The sequence below is a fragment of the Schistocerca americana genome, chromosome 3 (genome assembly GCF_021461395.2).
Source record: "Schistocerca americana isolate TAMUIC-IGC-003095 chromosome 3, iqSchAmer2.1, whole genome shotgun sequence".
Taxonomy (NCBI): domain Eukaryota; kingdom Metazoa; phylum Arthropoda; class Insecta; order Orthoptera; family Acrididae; genus Schistocerca; species Schistocerca americana.
The window spans coordinates 365,573,605-365,587,395 of NC_060121.1; positions in this window are offsets into that span (position 1 = coordinate 365,573,605).

Below are 13,791 nucleotides of genomic sequence, written 5' to 3' on the forward strand. Positions count from 1 at the left end.
CCTGGTTTTGTTTTATCTTGCAGTTGTAAAGCTGGTTTGAGTGCTTGTGCTGATTCTTTTGAGTGCATTAACATATTGCAGTTTGTAGACATTGAAGTTTGGAAATCTACTCACATGAAGGTAGTTAATAGTTTGTGTTCAATCCATACTGTAATATTATCAGCAAATTAGTTCTTTCAGTATTGTGTACACAACAATAAAATTATGTCACCTTAATTACATAGCCAAAATCAGTTACTGTTAATTTCACATTTATTAAATATTATCATCTCTGCTACAGTTTTACAAGCTTGCGTACTATTAAATCTTGTTAAAGTGTGAAATTAACTAAAATTATCTAGTGGAGAAAGGAAATAACTGCACTCAAGAGATATTGAAGCACAGCAAAGAAACACACACACAGGCATACGCTTCGTCTTGAATACTGTGAATCTCAAGTTCATTCCTCAGAAAAAGAACACCTTATGTTTTATTACTTGCTTGCATCATAAAATATGAAAGTTGTGTGTTCTTATATTCTATGCAGAATTTAATGACTAACAGTAGAGTCAAAAATGATGCAGAGAGTGTGTTCAGAGTATTTTCTGAAACTGATAATTCAACGGACTGGCATATTTACGAGGGCAGTTCAATAAGTAATGCAACACATTTTTTTCTGAAACAGGGGTTGTTTTATTCAGCATTGAAATACACCAGGTTATTCCCCAATCTTTTAGCTACACAACACTATTTTTCAACGTAATATCGATTCAATGCTACGGCCTTACGCCACCTTGAAAGGAGGGCCTGTATGCCTGCACGGTACCATTCCACTGGTCGATGTCGGAGCCAACGTCGTACTGCATCAATAACTTCTTCATCATCCGCGTAGTGCCTCCCACGGATTGCGTCCTTCATTGGGCCAAACATGTGGGAATCCGACGGTGCGAGATCGGGGCTGTAGGGTGCATGAGGAAGAACAGTCCACTGAAGTTTTGTGAGCTCCTCTCGGGTGCGATGACTTGTGTGAGGTCTTGCGTTGTCATGAAGAAGGAAAAGTTCGTTCAGATTTTTGTGCCTACGAACATGCTGAAGTCGTTTCTTCAATTTCTGAAGAGTAGCACAATACACTTCAGAGTTGATCGTTTGACCATGGGGAAGGACTTCGAACAGAATAACCCCTTCAGCGTCCCAGAAGACTGTAACCATGACTTTACCGGCTGAGGGTATGGCTTTAAACTTTTTCTTTGTAGGGGAGTGGGTGTGGCGCCACTCCATTGATTGCCGTTTTGTTTCAGGTTCGAAGTGATGAACCCATGTTTCATCGCCTATAACAATCTTTGACAAGAAATTGTCACCCTCAGCCACATGACGAGCAAGCAATTCCGCACAGATGGTTCTCCTTTGCTCTTTATGGTGTTCGGTTAGACAACGAGGGACCCAGCGGGAACAAACCTTTGAATATCCCAACTGGTGAACAATTGTGGCAGCACTACCAACAGAGATGTCAAGTTGAGCACTGAGTTGTTTGATGGTGATCCGTCGATCATCTCGAACGAGTGTGTTCGCACGCTCCGCCATCGCAGGAGTCACAGCTGTGCACGGCCGGCCCGCACGCGGGAGATCAGACAGTCTTGCTTGACCTTGCGGCGATGATGACACACGCTTTGCCCAACGACTCACCGTGCTTTTGTCCACTGCCAGATCACCGTAGACATTCTGCAAGCGCCTGTGAATATCTGAGATGCCCTGGTTTTCCGCCAAAAGAAACTCGATCACTGCCCGTTGTTTGCAATGCACATCCGTTACAGACGCCATTTTAACAGCTCCGTACAGCGCTGCTACCTGTCGGAAGTCAATGAAACTATACGAGACGAAGCGGGAATGTTTGAAAATATTCCACAAGAAATTTCTGGTTTTTTCAACCAAAATTGTCCGAGAAAAAAAATGTGTTGCATTACTTATTGAACTGCCCTCGTAGATTACGAAAGCAAAAGTATGTTTATGGTGCATTAACAGAGTGGAAGCAACTCTTCAAAGAAATAACTTACAGGACAAGGAGAGAATGTACAGACTGATGCGTCTGTAGTAGAGATGGTAAATACAGTCAGTCTGATGTGTACAAAAACTTAACACATTAATAAATTCATTTACACTTTGTACACTTAATAGTAGAGATACACACAACTTTATATAGCTGTAGGTTCTTCTGTTATGCTGAGTTATATACAGAGAGAGTTGAGTTGGCGATCGTAACAAATAATCTTTAATGCAAATACAATAACATAAGTCAGTGAATAGCAGTAATGCTTTGTAGCGTCATGTTTGACGTATTGTCCTCACGACAGTCTTCTGTATTGATGTTAAGTCTGTAGATGTACTAAATCTGGAGGTGAAGCCCTGAATTGTGGCTGCTTGAAATGATGCAATGGTCACTAGTAGTGAAGTACTGTCAACTCAGCATCTGTGCTTGGCAACACCCCTTGGAGAATGGTGAGCAGTGGACGAGTGAGCTGTCTCAACAGCACACTGGCAGGTGGTTTGAAAGTGCTCTCTCTCACGTATCTGTGTGCGGTTGATGAAGATGCCTTCGATTCTGCAAAATATGCTCGTTTGTGACCTTTGTAGAAAGGAAAAAGCATTTTTCCATAAGCTGTATTTAGTAGGTGAACCTCGATTGCGTAAAGTAGACAAGAGCTTAACAGCCTCAGACAATAGGAAAAAAGTACAATGTTGCATACATTTGTAGAAATGATCCACAAAACTACCGTCCCTTAACTTTGGTTTGTTGCAGAATCTTAGAATATATTCTGAGCTCAAACATAATGAGGTATCTTGAACAAAATGACCTCCTCTGTGCCAACCAGTGTGGATTCCAAAAACAGATTTCTAAGACAGCAATTATGTGAAATCCTGCTTCGTCTTTTATCACATAACACACTGAAAGCTTTCAGAGCCAAGGCAGTCAAGTAGATGAATGCTTGATTTCTGGAGAGCATTTGACTTAGTACCACATCTACACTTATTGTCAAAAGTATGGTCATAAGGGGAATAGAGTGAAACCTTTAACTGGATTGAGGACTTTTTGGTAGGGAGGATGCAACATGTTATCTTGGATGGAGAGTTATTGTCAGATGAAGTAACATCGGGTGTGCTCTAGGTAAGCAGATTGGAACCCTTGCTGTTCTTGTTGTATAATAATATGAATAGTAACCTCAAACTTTTTGCAGGTGATACACTTATCTATAATGAAGTAATATCACAAAGAAGCTGCATAAATATTTAGTTGGATCTCTATAAGATTTCGAAGTGGTGCAGTTCAGAAATGTAAAATTGTGCACTTAACAAAACGAAAAAAAAGTAGTATCCTATGACTATAATACCAGTGAGTCACTGTTGGAATCGGCAACTCATACAAATACCTGAGTGTAAAAGACTGTAGGGACATGAAATGGAATGATCATACAGGCTCCTTTGTGAGTAAAACAGATGGTAGACTCATTTGTGCGACCCATTCTAGAACATTGTTCAAGTGTGCAGGACCCATACCATATAGGACTAATGGGATCCTACAAAAGTTTATTAACAAAGTTTCAAGAACAGGTTTTAAATGATGACTTACGGAATATACTACAATCCCCCATGTATCATTTTCATATGGATCATGAGGGTAAGATGAGAATAATTATTACAAGCACAGAGATGATCAGTCATTCTTACCGCACTCCGTATGTGAGTGGAATGGGAAGAAACCCCAATAACTGGCACAATGGGATGTACCCTCTGCTATACACATCACGGTGGTTTACAGAACATAAATGTACATTTTTCAAAACAGTTACTTATGCAAAATGAGTGATAAGTGGGTGTTAATAGTAATGTGATAAGAGACTGTTGCCTGTGTGTATAAATGAATTAAAGAATAAAATAGTTAAAAAGTAGCTATGATTTTCTGGCTCCTTGTGGGTGAGTGTACTAGGAGCTGCCATAGCCGCTGTCTGTAGTATATAGATTTCACTTGGGGCAGTTTAAAGTAGTTCAAAATCTTTCAATGACAAAGTGAACTCCGACACTTTAATCACCACTCTAATCAGACTCTTCCAGTATGTTACTGTCAACAACCCTCTAACTGCTGTGATTAGTTTACCCTACACTGCATGAATTTTTATTTTAGTGCAAAAAAATATATATGGTAGAAAATGTTCACCAATGAAGGGGAAAAATACTGAAAAAATATATAACTCATTTAACAATGTGAAAGTCATTATTTATTACTTGTTTCCATTTGGCAACATCATGAGTTTAGACATTACACTCTCTCCAGTTGCCAAAACTTTTACAACAGCAAATCAAACAGGAAAATTAAGTAACAAATACATTTTATGGAACAAAGATTTTATGAGTTTTGATTTTGACTTTAAATTTCATATTATTGATCTTAGTGGCATTTAAAGCAGGATAGTTCTGTGAAATAAATCTGAAAACATTGAAATCACAGTACATGATATTTAGTGAAACAGTTACCTTTCCTGTTAAGACACAGCTCCACGTTACATTTTTTTGCATTTAATAATGGTATAACTATAACCTTTGAAATTTTCATTTTTGCACCTCTGTTTTTTATCTAAATAAACAGGCCAGTGTCCGACCTGATCGAATCTGTGATATTTTTAGTTGGATGGTGTGAACCACAATGGAATAAGAGAGATATTGAGGTTATGTAATAAAATATATGACAGTGGTGAATGGCCTGAGGACTTTTTGATAACAGTAATGATTCCATTACTGAAAAAACAAGGAACCAAGAAATGCAGCGAGCACAGGACAATTAGCCTCATTTCACATGCAGCCAAAGTGATGTTAAGAATTATTAATAAAAGACTTGAAAAAGTAATAGAGGGGAATCTCGGCGAGGAGCAGTTTGGCTTGAGACGGAATACGGGCACCAGAGATGCAATAGGGCTCCTACTAATCTTGGGAGAAAGGTTTATTGAAAAAGGAAGAGACCTATATATGTGCTTCATCGATTTAGAAAAGGCATTTGACAATGTGGTTTGGGACAAGCTGGCGACTATTATGAGGGAAAAGAGAGTGGACTGGAAAACCAGAAGACTTGTAAACTCATTATACCTTAATCAAAAAGTTTCAGTTGAAGTGAGAGGAGAAAGTACAAACTGGATCAGACTAGGGAAAGGAGTAAGACAAGGATGCTGTTTATCATCTACTCTTTTCAACCTGTACTTGGAAAATATGATTGACCAATGCTCATTAGATGACAAAGGAGTAGAAATTGGAGGAAGAAGAGTAGGGTGCTTGAGATTTGCTGATGACATGGTCCTTCTAGCCACAGGGGAAAAAGAATTACAGGATTTGGTGGACACCATTGCAACTAACGGAAAAAATATGGAATGAAAATTAACACAAACAAAACAAAAGTATTGGCAATAGGAGGAAATAAAAATTGTGCTGAATGGAGAAACACTAGAACAGGTGCAAAATTTTAAGTATCCTGGAAGCAGGATAGACACCAACTGGAAGTGCACCACAGAAATTAAAACAAGGATAGCAATGGCAAAAGAGGCGTTTTATAAGAAAAGGAGAATCTTCTGCAGTGAACTCAGAAAGAGACTCATAAAATGTCTTGTATGGAGTGTTCTTCTATATGGCGCTGAAACATGGACTATGAGGAAAAGAGACAGAGAAAGGCTGGAGGATTTTGAGATCTGGACATGGCGGAAGATGGAAAGAATAAGTTGGATGGACAGAGTAAAAAATGAAGAGGTACTGAGAAGAGTGGGAGAGAAAAGACAGTTACTAGATGTAATAAAGAGAAGAAAAAGAAATTGGATTGGGCATATATTAAGAAAGAATGACGGACTGATAAAAACAGTTTTAGAGGGTTATGTAGAAGGGAAAAGGAAGCGAGGAAGGAAGAGATTCCAGATACTGGATGACATGATGGACGGTACAACATACAGCAGCCTTAAGAAGGAAGCAATGGATCACAGAAAATGGAGAGGCAAAGGACCTGCTAATATAGCAGATAACTGATGATGGTGTGAAGCTGTCTTTAGGTGGTTTCTCTATAAAACTTGGCCTTCCTCTCTCTGTTGTAGAACTGAAACCAATTTTGAGGAAAGTTTCAGCCAGTTCAATCCTAAAATTTGCTTATTGGAGCTCTTTAGCTTGAGGTGCTGGGTTGCAGATTCTGTTAACTCTGCGGTACAAAATGCAGCTGTTGATTGTGGCTACATCAACAAGATGGTAAAATATTCGAAAGTACCATTTCTTACTCCGCATTATGATTCTGTATCTGCCAATGAGACTGTCTAGAAGATCCACTCCCCCCATATGCTTGTTATAAATTTGCACAATTTTTGGACAAGATACAAAAATATGTTCCTTCCTACTTCTATCATATGTCTTTGTATTGCTTGCAGGGTTACTTCCTACAAATGTGGATAACATTACTTGTCTTCTTGTCCTTCCGGAGGATGGAGTTTCTTACTGTGAACTCTATTTCTTCAAACAGTTCCTAGAGATAAAATGCCTTTTCCCTTCAAATAGTGAATTAGCAGTATTGATGCGTAATAATTATCAAAGTAAATTTTGTCATTTACATTCTCTGGTACATTCTGGCATAATCTAACAATCAGCGTTGAAGTCACGTTGGATTCAACAAGATTAACAGTTTCACTGTGTGATTTCACGAATTTATTGCTGGTGTCCCATGTTTATCTTTATCACCACTTGCATCTTCACTTTTCACTCGGAAATGGTATTGAAAGCCAAATTTCTTCTGTCAACTCCTTTAATCGTCCATTGTCATCCACAAAATAAATTCACGATACCTAATTTTATAAAAGAAAGAGCATAATTCACTGAAATTGCAGAAATTTCGTCAGTGCTGTGTGCAAGCTTTCTAAGCAAGTACACGACAACGCCATGACTGAATGTATAGTGTTGCCTAATGGCGACACGTAATTTTCTTTACACAGAAACTTACTTTTAAGAAAAAAATTAGTGTTTAATATGTTTTCAACTCCTATTAGGTCTCTGTAACATGCTAATTTTTTTTTTTTACAGGATAGTAGTTGTCAGTTTATAATTACATTGCGCTCTTTGTTGCATTTCTCCTCAATTCAAGACTGTGCTGCCTTCTGTGGAGGAAACGATCAACTAAATCCTTAGAATAGCTCCAATGTATACAATACACATGGTGTTGCCATCTGGCAACAAGAAGTACACCCGAAAAACGTAATGAAAATTAGCGTTGCCAAACAGCAACACCATGCAGTGTAGGGTTAACTTGTCATGCTTGGCTGCTTCCCACATGCTGAAGATGTGTTTACAGTGTGAACATGGGTTTTCCTGAAGCACTTTGACTTGTTAATGCATCCTGTTCTGCTGATCTCTCACTGATGGAGATTTCCATATCTTGATGATTTAAAAAAGTTTTGATTGTTTATTATACGGTATATGTGCATACACTGCAATGTATTAGCTAAACTCAACCACATGCACATGTTTCTTTACCTCTGCAAACTATTTAAGATTTCATGCCATGTTTATTTATATTGACTAGCACAGTAATTATGACAAATAACGAAAATAAATTCAGTCCTTTGAGTGAAGCTACCAGACTAAGATGTGCAAAAAATCAGATTTATTCACCCAGTAATTTTGTTAAAGCTGGATGATATGTAACTCATAGCAGTTGGAATGCCATCTCACATCACAGTCTTATGACAGCCATAACACAGCCACACTTGGCACAGAATATAGAGAGCATATCTGTAGAAGTAAAAGGGTTAGTAGCAGTTTCTAACAGTTTTGACTTTCATTGTGAATTGATGGAAATCTTTGATAGAATTGGAAACTGTTATGTCATTAGTTTCATCTTCAGGCAAAAAATTTATTTAAAAGTATTTATTAAAATATTCTAAAACAACTTTGGAAACTGTGTTAGCTGTTGATAAACTGTTATTACAAGGTTACATAACATTGGAATAAAGCATTATCAAAAGAAAGTGCAGTTTCCAGAAGCCTTTTGCAAGATTTTAATAAAAATGAATTGTAAAGAAATTTTTAACATGTGTCAAGTAAGCTGTGGATGCCTGCACTGTAAAATCATCTGTTAATCTTCAGAGGATGTTTAGGTGTTTGATGTTGTGGTACATATATAATTTTACAAAGGTGTGTTATCAAAGCAGTTCTCAAAGGGTCAGTTTGTGATAATGACCTTTACAATTTCAACAACTTACTGGGCAGTGAGCTGGGCAAAACTCGGTCATTTCCCTCTTTCATCTCACTTCTTTAGATGAATTGTCCTACAAGAGATCGCAATGTTACGAAGTGTGAAGACATGAGGGTCTCCACTCCAGCCCAACTTACAGACAGAGCTCATTGTGAAACCAATCACAGAGATCTGCAGTCATCCATTTGCTAAAAGTGATTTTAGTTTTATGGACAGAGATTATCAGGGGCAGTTATTTCTGAATTCAGTGTTCCGAAACTGTTTCACTGCGGAAAATCGTAACACGGTCCCTGACTTCAGCCGTCGCACGGACGCCAAAATGGAAAATATTGAAATAAACGATATCGGAATTGAAAAACAACTGCTATCACTTAGTAGCGGAAAAGCATCCGGACCAGACGAGATACCCTTAAGATTCTACAGTGATTATGCTAAAGAACTTGCCCCCTTTCTATCAGCAATTTATCGTAGATCGCTGGAAGAACGTAAAGTACCTAGTGACTGGAAGAAAGCGCAGGTCGTTCCCATTTTCAAGAAGGGTCATAAATCAGATGCGAATAATTATAGGCCTATTTCGCTTACGTCAATCTGTTGTAGAATAATGGAACACGTTTTGTGTTCTCGTATTATGACGTTCTTAGATAATACAAATCTCCTTCATCATAACCAACATGGATTCCGCAAACAGAGATCATGTGAAACTCAGCTCGCCCTATTCGCCCAAGAAATTCACAGTGCCGTAGACACTGGTGAGCAGATTGATGCCGTATTCTTGGACTTCAGGAAGGCATTTGATACGGTTCCGCACTTACGTTTAGTGAAAAAAATACGAGCTTACGGAATATCGGACCAGGTTTGTGATTGGATTCAGGATTTCCTAGAAGAAAGAACACAACATGTCATTCTTAACGGTTCAAAATCTGCAGATGTAGAGGTAATTTCGGGAGTACCGCAGGGAAGCGTGATAGGACCTTTATTGTTTACAATATACATAAATGACTTAGTTGACAACATCGGTAGCTCCGTGAGGCTATTTGCAGATGACACGGTTGTCTACAAGAAAGTAGCAACATCAGAAGACTCGTACGTACTCCAGGAGGACCTGCAGAGGATTGATGCATGGTGCGACAGCTGGCAGCTTTCCCTAAACGTAGATAAACGTAATATAATGCGCATACATAGGGGCAGAAATCCATTCCAGTACGATTATGCCATAGGTGGTAAATCATTGGAAGCGGTAACGACCGTAAAATACTTAGGAGTTACTATCCGGAGCGATCTGAAGTGGAATGATCACATAAAACAAATAGTGGGAAAAGCAGGCGCCAGGTTGAGATTCATAGGAAGAATTCTAAGAAAATGTGACTCATCGACGAAAGAAGTAGCTTACAAAACGCTTGTTCGTCCGATTCTTGAGTATTGCTCATCAGTATGGGACCCTTACCAGGTTGGATTAATAGAAGAGATAGACATGATCCAGCGAAAAGCAGCACGATTCGTCATGGGGACATTTAGTCAGCGCGAGAGCGTTACGGAGATGCTGAACAAGCTCCAGTGGCGGACACTTCAAGAAAGGCGTTACGCAATACGGAGAGGTTTATTATCGAAATTACGAGAGAGCATATTCCGGGAAGAGATGGGCAACATATTACTACCGCCCACATATATCTCGCGTAATGATCACAACGAAAAGATCCGAGAAATTAGAGCAAATACGGAGACTTACAAGCAGTCGTTCTTCCCACGCACAATTCGTGAATGGAACAGGGAAGGGGGGATCAGATAGTGGTACAATAAGTACCGTCCGCCACACACCGTAAGGTGGCTCGCGGAGTATAGATGTAGATGTAGATGTAGATGTAGGGAGAATTACAAGTGACCATAAACAGTAATTGGTGAATGCCTGAAGTATTAGTATGTCAGTCGCTCTTCATTTGTACGTGGAATGTGTGACAGTAATGTTTTGGTTTTTGTGGTGAACTATTCTTGCTATAGCCAGTTCGATAGATAGCCATCGTGTGTCACACGCTTTCAGTATTTTTAACGGTGCATCACTGCAATTAATTAGCTGAAAAATATTTTTATACCCAATTTGGCGCTTTGACGAGTGTAAGAACCGAGTGTAGGTTTCACGGACCAGAAACTCTATGTTTCGTGGGAAAGTGATTTCTGATGCGTGCGTTACTACAGACTGTAATGAGTGACATACACAAGGTATCAAAATAAGATGTGGAAGATTGTGTTGCGTTTTCAGAACTGTATACAGGCTGTGGCTGGAACCAGTCATAACAGCTGCATTATAGGTTCCTATTGCAATTAAATTTTGTAGTTTGAGACCCTCAGCTTTTAAACACTGCAAAAGTGCCGATACCATTCCAATGGCATGAGAACTCTCCAGGGGCTGCAAAGCTAAACACGCGACACTACCTTTGTTTTTTAAATTTAAACTGAAATATCTTACAACGATCCCGAGATATTTCCTGATGCTTACATCTAATAATACTCTCAATGTGCAAAATTCTCCTGCTATGCAATACCAAATTCCTGGAACCCATAACATACAATGAAACTCTTTGCCCTGCAGGAACTTGAGCAACATGCACAATGCCACCTCAGAAAGCTTTCCATCGTGCTCACTCCCTACTCCCACCTTGGAGTTCCACTGTCCATCACCTCTACAACAACCTACAAACCTTCCCCACATCTCTTCTTAGCTGACCAACTCTGCCTCACAGACCTACTACATTTGCCCCACCCTCCAAAAATCCTTCCTACCACCATACAGAATTTAGAACTTAAACAGACCCACAATGCAGTCATGAGCCTTTCCTCCAGAAGCCTTATCCCCACAGAAACATAAGTCTTTTCGAAAGGCTTCACGTTTTGCCCCACTCCCAAATTTAATTATGCAGGACCTTCTCCCAGTCCCTACAGTGGAAACACTTTTTCACCAACCACCCCACCAATCAGATTCAATCAAAGAACAATATTGAACCTTACCTAACTTAGTTCACTTCTCCATCCAACCATGATCCACCACCACTGCCCCCAAACCACACCCTGTTAACTTTACAGAATTTCTTAATCTCAAACCTTGCATCACCATCATTCCCCAAATCCCTCAACATGCAAACTAACCTTATATTCACAGAAATAATTGCAGTCCACCATCTAAAAACTGATCCCGACCTTATAATCCTACCTGCGGAAAAAGGCTTCACCACTGTTGGTTTGAACCACAAGGATTACCTGGCGGAAGGACTCCACCAGCTGTCAGATACTTCCACCTACAAACCTTGCCACAGTTCGCATTCGGGAGGACGACGGTTCAATCCCGTCTCCAGCCATCCTGATTTAGGTTTTCCGTGATTTCCCTAAATCGCTTCAGGCAAATGCCAGGATGGTTCCTTTGAAAGGGCACGGCCGATTTCCTTCCCAATCCTTCCCTAACCCAAGCATGAGCTCCATCTCTAATGACCTCGTTGTCGACGGGACGTTAAACTCTAACCACCACCACCACCACCACTTGCCATAGTGAACCCATTCTAGTAATCCAGCAGCATATCCAGTCTCTACTCAAATCCTTATGCCCATCCCAGAACCTCTCTCTGGAGTCCATCTCTCTACTCATCCCTACCATTCCCCAGACTCCTACCTTCTACATGCTTCCTAAAGTCCATACACCTAAACACACAGGATGCCCCATTGTGACTGGTTACTGTGCCCCCACTGAGAAAATCTCTGCTCTTGTAGACCAACACCTTCAATCTATTACCCAGAACCTACCCCCCTATATAAAAGATACCAACCATTTCCTCCACCAACTCTCCACAGTTTTTGTCCCTTTACCATACAGTGCCCTGCTCATTGCTATTGATGGCACATCCCTGTACATGAGCATTCCTAATGCCCATGACCTTACCGTTATTGAACACACATTTAACAACACCCGACAGATTCCAAACCCACAACCTCCTTCCTAGTGACCATGATCATCTATATCCTCACCCACAATTACTTCTCCTTTGAAAGCTTTACCTGCAAACAAATCCAGGATACGACTATGGGTGCCCACATGGCACCATCCTACACCAATCTATTCATGGTCCATCTAGAGGAATCCTTCCTAAAAAGTCAGAATCCTAAACCCCTCACCTGGTTCAGATTCATGGAACACCTGCACCATCTGTTCCAGTCCGGCCAGTAACACCACCTATCCCGTCAAAGGCAGGGCTACCTGTGAAAGCAGTCATGTGACCTACAAGCTAAGTGGCAACCACTGTGCTTCATTTTATGTAGGATTGACAACCGACAAGCTGTCTGTCTGCCTGAATTGCCACAGACAAACTGTGGCCAAGAAACAAGTGGACCACCCTGTTGCTGAACACACCGCCAAACATGATATCCTTCATTTCAATGACTGCTTCACAGCCTGTATTATATGGCTTCTGAATTGCACACCGTGTGGAGTAGCTATGTTGTCTAAGGCGCCTTATCACGTTCTGTGCAGCTCACCCTGCTGGAGGTTTGAGTCCTCCCTCAGGCATGGATGTGTGTGTTGTCTATAGCCAAGGTTAGTTTAAGTTAGAGTTTGTAGATTTAGGGACCAATGACCTGAGCAATTTGGTCCCATAAGACCTTACCGCAAATTTCCATGTTTTCTGAATTGTGTAGGTGGGAAATTTCCATGCAATCCATGCTACATTCGCATAATCCTCCTGTTCTCAATCTTTGGTAGTCACTCTCCTCACCCATCCAGCCCCTCCCTGTTCCCATTGCAGCACTCCAGCACTACGCAGCCATCATTCCACCACCACACCCAGTCTTTTTATTTCTCTCCCTTTCCAATATTTCCCTCTCCCCTCCCCATCTGTCCCCTGCCCTCTGTCTAACTTGCAGCACTTCACTGTCCGCCACCACAAACCATACTATCCCTGCCCTCCCCGACCCAGCCTCCTCCTTACCTGCACCCAGTTGCCACACTAACCATGTACTGGTGCTACTGCTCACAGTGTGGTTTCAATTGCCTGCGATTGCAGTTTTGTGTGTGTGTGTGTGTGTGTGTGTGTGTGTGTGTGTGTGTGGTTTCAATTGCCTGCGATTGCAGTTTTTGTGTGTGTGTGTGTGTGTGTGTGTGTGTGTGTGTGTGTGTGTGTGTGTGTGTGTGTGTGTGTGTGTGTTAACAAAGTCGTTAATATTTATTGTGAGAGTCTTTTTGTTGTGGCTATCTGCGACTCAGCATCTCTGCTATATTGTGAGTAGCAACTTTCCTTCTCATGACACTGTTACATTCCATTCGGGATTTTTTATTGTTTGATTTTTGTCTGATAGCTTTCCTTTGATCCTAACCCAGGGCTGATTTCCTTTGCTGCTATTTTCTTTTGCATCACTATACTCAAGGTCCATGCTTCTTTCTCTTCTTTCCTGTGTTTCTCTTATCGCTTTAAAAATCACACTGCATGCTCTACTTAAGAGCCACTCTGTATCAACCATCTCGACTGCGCACGGCAGCCAGCTACAGGATCCTGCTGATTGCTGGTGCAGCATCTTATGTC